Below are 6,000 nucleotides of genomic sequence, written 5' to 3'. Positions count from 1 at the left end.
GGCACAGGTGGAAGAAAGACTGGGAAAGAAAATTAACCCAGTTTGTCTGGTCATAGAACATTCCTGCATCTTCTCATGCAATGATTACTGCAGGTCCTAAAATTCTGTGGTGTGCTTTTGAGCAGTATGAGCCCCTTTCCAATTTTGGGAGACTTCTACCTTATAAGCCAAGGTTCAACTCCCCTTAGAAAAGATGAAAAACACCTGAGAGACATTTTTCTAGTTGCTCCTGGAACCAGTGTACAGACGCAAGACATAAGCATGGCTAAACTGATGAGCCTTTTCCAGACACCGATTCACAAGATGGTGACAAGTAGTAACAGGAACTGCAAGGACACATTATAATTAGATTTGCAAAATATGGAAGTAAATAAAAAGTCTTTTTTTTTAAAAATTTTTTAATGTTTATTTTTTTTTTGAGAGAGAGAGAGAGACCGAGTGGAAGCAGGGGAGGGACAGAGTGAGAGGGAGACACAGAATCAGAAGCTGGCTCCAGGCTCTGAGCTGTCAGCACAGAGCCCAACGCAGGGCTCAAACCCATGAACTGTGAGATCATGACCTGAGCTTAAGTCTGGCGCCTAACTGAGCCACCCAAGTGCGCCGTGCAGTAAATAAAAAGTCTTAAAAGCAGCAAGGCAAAAGAACTTCCTGACTTATAGGGGAAGATCCATAAGGCTAACTGCAGATCTCTCCACAGAAACTTGGCAAGCCAGAAGGGAGTGGCTATTCAATGTGCTGAATGGGGGAAATCTGCAGCCAAGAATACTCTATCCAGCAAGGCTATCATTCAGAATAGAAAGAGAGGTAAAGATTTTCCAGACAAAAACTAAAAGAGTTCATGCTCCTGCCCTGCAAGAAATGTTAAAGAGAACTGAGTGGAAATAAAAAAAAGTGACAAAAGCAAGAAATGAACAGAGAAAATCTCCAAAAACAATGACAAAACAAGTAATAAAATGACACTAAATACATATCTATCAGTAATTACTCTGAATGTAAATGGACTAAACACTCCAATCCAAAGATAGGCTGTCAGAATTTATTTAAAAGAAAAAGATCCATCTATTCCATCTATATGCTGCCTATAAGAGACTCATTTTAGACTTAAAGACACCTGCAGATTGAAAGTGAGGGAAGAGAGAACCATTTATCATGCCAACGGACATCAAAAGAAAACCAGAGTAACAATACCTATTATCAGACAAACTAGACTTTAAGCCAAAGATTGTAACAAGAGATGAAGAAAGGCATTATGACATAATAAAGGGAATAATCCAGGAAGAAGATCTAACAATTGTAAGTATTTATGCCCTCAACATGAAACACCAAAAAATATAAAACAATTAGTAACAAACATAAAGGAACTCATTGATAATTATACAATAATAGTAGGAGACTTTAATATCTCACATGATGGGCAGGTCATCTAAGCAGAAAATCAATGAGGAAACAATGGCTTTGAATGACATACTGGACCAGATGGACTTAACAGATATATTCAGAGCATTCCATGCTAAAGCAACAGAATATACATACTTTTCAAGTGCACATGGGACATTCTCCAGATTAGATTACAGATTAGGTCACAAATCAGGCCTCAACAAATACAAAAAACTGAGGTCATACCATGCATACTTTCTGACCACAATGCTATGAAACTTGATGTAAACCACAAAAAAAAATTTGGAAAAACTACAAATGCATGGAGGTTAACAACATGCTATTAAACAATGAATGGGGAAATCAGGAAATCAGAAAAAAGAATACATGGAAACAAATAAAAATGAAAACACAACAGTCTGAAACCTCTGGGATACAGCCAAAGGGGTCCTAAGAGGGAAGTAGATAGCAATACAGCCTACCTTAAGAAGCACAAAAAATCTCTAATAAACAACCTAACCTACACCTAAAGGAGCTAGAAAAAGAACAACAAATGGAGTTGAAAGTCAGCAAAAGAATGGAAATAATAAAGATTAGAGAGAAGTAAATGATTTATAAACTAAAAAAAAAGCAATAGAACAAATTAATGAAACTGGTTCTTTGAAAAAATTAATAAAATTGATAATCCCCTATCAAGACTTATCAAAATAAAAGATAAAGGACACCCAAAAAAATAAAACCACAAAAAGAGAGGAGAAATAACAACCAATACCACAGAAATAAAACAATTATAAGAGAATATTTTAAAAACCTATATACCAACAAATTGGACAATCTGGAAGAAATGGATGAATTCATAGAAACATGTAAACTACCAAAACTGAAACAGGAGGAAGTAGAAAACTTGAACAGACCAATAATCAGTAAAGAAATGAAATCAATAATCAAAAATTTTCCAACAAACAGAGGTCGAGGGCCAGATGACTTCCAGGGGAATTTTACCAAACATTTAAAGAAGAGTTAATATTTATTCCTTTCAAACTGTTCCAAAAAAATAGAAATAGAAGGAAAACTTCCAAATTCATTCTATGAGGCTTGTATTACCTTGATACAAAAACCAGATAAAAATTGCACTAAAATAAAAGATCTACAGGCCAATATCGCTGATGAACATGGATGCAAATAGTCTCATAAAATACTAGCAAACCAAGTCCAACAGCACATTACAAGAATCATTCACCACAATCAAGTGGGATTTATTCCCAGGCTGCAAGGTGGTTCAATATTTACAAATCAATAACAAGATACATCACATTAATAAAAGAAAGATAACCCTATGAGCCTTTCAACTGATGCAAAAAAGTATTTAACAAAGTACAATATCCATTCACAATGAAAACCAGCAACAAAATGGGAAGAGGGAATGTACTTCAATGTCATAAAGCCATATATAAAAGACCCACAGCTAATATCATCCTCAATGGGGAAAATCTGAGAGCTTTCCCTCTCTGGTCAGGAACAAGACAGGGATGTCCACTACATGACTACTATTAACATAATACTGGAAGCCCTAGCTAAAATCAGGGAACAACAACAAGAACAAAACAAAAGGCATCCAAATCAGCAAGGAAGAAGTCAAACTGTCACTCTTCACAGGTGACATGATACTCTATGTGGAAAACCCAAAAGACAACACCAGAAAACCACTACAACTGATACATGAGTTCAGCAAACTCACAGGATAAAAAAGCAATGTATAGAAATCTGCATTTCTATACACTAATAATGAAACAGCTGAAAGAGAAATAAAGGAGTCAGTCCAGTCTATAATTGTGTCAAAAGCCATGCTACCTAGGAATAAGCCTAACCAAAGAGATAGAAGATCTGCACTCTGAAAATTGTAGAACACTTAGGAAGGGAATTGAAGATGACACAAAGAAATGGGAACGTATCCCGCGCTCATGGATTGGAAGAACAAATGTTGTTTAAATTCTATAGTACCCAAAGCAATCTACACATTTAATGCAATCCCTATCAAAATAACACCAGCATTCTTCACAGAGCTAGAACAATCTGAAAATTTATATGGAACCATAAAAAATCCCTAATAGCCAAAGCAATCCTGAAAAGGAAAACCAAAGCTGCAGTCATCACAAGTCTGTACTTCAAGCTGTATTACAAAGCTGTAATCATTAAGACAGTATGGTATTGGCACAAAAACAGACACATAGATCAATGGAACAGGATAGAGAACCCAGAATTGGACACACACATGTATGGCTAACTAATTTCCTTTGACAAATAAGGAAAGAATATCCGATGGAAAAAGTCTCTTCAGTAAATGGTGTTGGGAAAACTGGACGGCAACATGGAGAAGAATGAAACTGGAACACTTTCCTACACCATACACAAAAATAAGTTCAAAATGGATGAAAGTCCTAAATTTAGGACAGGAAACCATCAAGATCCTATGGGAGAAAACAGGCAGCAACTTCTTATTAGTCATGTCTCAGGAGAGAAGGGAAACAAAAGCAAAAATGAACTACTGAGACTTCATCAAAATAAAAAGATACTGCACAGTGAAGGAAACAATCAACAAAACTATAAGGCAACCAACAGAATGGGAAAAGATATTTGCAAATGACATGTCAGACAAAGAGTTAGTATACAAAATCTACAAAGAACTTATGCAACTCAGCAGCTAAAAAAAAAAAAACAAAAACCAGTGAAGCAATGGGCAAAAGACATGAATAGATACCTTTCTAAAGAAGAAATCCAGATGGCTAACAGACACATGAAAAGATGCTCAACATCACTCATTATCAGAGAAATACAAATAACAACCACAAGATACCACCTTACACCTATCTGACAGAATGGCCATAATTAACAACTCAGGAAACAACATATGTTGGTAAGGATGTAGAAAAAGGGGAACCCTCTTACACTGTTGGTGGGAATGTAGACTGGTACAGCCACTTGGAAAACAGTATGGAGATTCCTCCAAAAATTTAAAATAGAACTACCCTACAATCCAAGAACCACACTACTGATTATTTATCCGAAGAACACAAAAAATACTAATTTGAAGGCATGCATGCACATATTCCCTATTTTCTTACATGAAACGTGATGCGCTCTCTCTCTCTCTCTCTCTCTCTCTCTCTCTCTCTCTATATATATATATATATATATATATAAACATGAATGCATGTATGTACATTTGATCCTCTTTTTTTTAATAGTTTATTGTCAAACTGGTTTCCATATAACACCCAGTGCTTTCCCCACAAGTGCCCTCCTCCATTACCACCACCACTTTTCCTCCTCCCACTCCCCCTTCAACCCTCCGTTCGCTTTCAGTATTCAAGTCTCTCAGCTTTTGCGTCCCTCTCTCTCCCCAACTCTCTTTCCCCCTTCACCCCCTCCAAGGTCCTCCATTAGGTTTCTCCTGTTCTCCTGTTAGACCTATGAATGCAAACATATGGTATCTGTCCTTCTCCGCCTGACTTATTTCGCTTAGCATGACACCCTCGAGGTCCATCCACTTTCCTACAAATGGCCAGATTTAATTCTTTCTCATTGCTATGTAGTATTCCATTGTATATGTATACCACATCTTCGTAACCCATTGTGTATGTATACCACTTCTTCTTAATCCATTTATCAGTCGATAGACATTTGGGCTAGTTCCATTAGGTGCTCTGTTAGATTTTGAATCTGCGCTTCTTCTAGTTTGTTGAAATAGGCCTGGATTACAATATACTTTCCTCTAAGGACTGCCTTTGCTGTGTCCCAGAGATTTTGGATTGTTGTATTTTCATTTTCATTTGTTTCCATATATTTTTAAATTTCTTCTCTATTTGCCTGATTTGCCCAATCATTCTTCAGTAGGGTGGTTTTTAACCTCCGCACTTTTGGAGGTTTTCCAGATTTTTTCCTATGGTTAATTTCAAGTTTCATAGCTTTGTGATCTGATGAAAGTGTGCATGGTATGATCTCAATTTGTTTATATTTATGGAGGGCTTCTTTATGCCCCAGTATGTGATCTATCTTGGAGAATGTGCCATGTGCACTCGAAAAGAAGGTGAATTTCTTAACTTCAGGATGCAGAGTTCTAAATATATCTATCAGTTCCATCTGTTCCAATGTGTCATTCAGGCCCATTGTTTCTTTAGTGATTTTCCATCTGGTTAATCTATCCGTTGTTGTCAGTGGAGTATTAAAGTCAATTAGCACATTCTTATCAATAAGATTGTTTCTGTCTGTGATTAACTGTTTTATGTGGTTGGGCACTCCTCAATTTGGTGCATAGATGTTTATAATTGTTAGCTCCTCCTGTAATTATATAATGTCTTTCTTCATCTTTTGTTACTTCCTTTACTTTAAAGTCCAGTTTGTCTGATAAAAGTATGGCTCCCCCGGCTTTCTTTTGGCTTCCAGTCGCATGATAGCTATTTCTCCATCCCTTGACTTTCAACCTGAAGGTGTCTTCAGGTCTAAAATGCGTCTCTTGTAGACAGCAAATAGATGGATTTTGTTTTTTTATCAATTCTGCTACCTTGTGTCCTTTGGTTGAGCATTCAGTCCATTTACATTCAGTGTTATTATTGAAAAATGTGG

Source organism: Suricata suricatta, chromosome 6 (assembly GCF_006229205.1).
Source record: "Suricata suricatta isolate VVHF042 chromosome 6, meerkat_22Aug2017_6uvM2_HiC, whole genome shotgun sequence".
Classification (NCBI taxonomy): domain Eukaryota; kingdom Metazoa; phylum Chordata; class Mammalia; order Carnivora; family Herpestidae; genus Suricata; species Suricata suricatta.
This window is presented reverse-complemented; position numbering follows the sequence as displayed.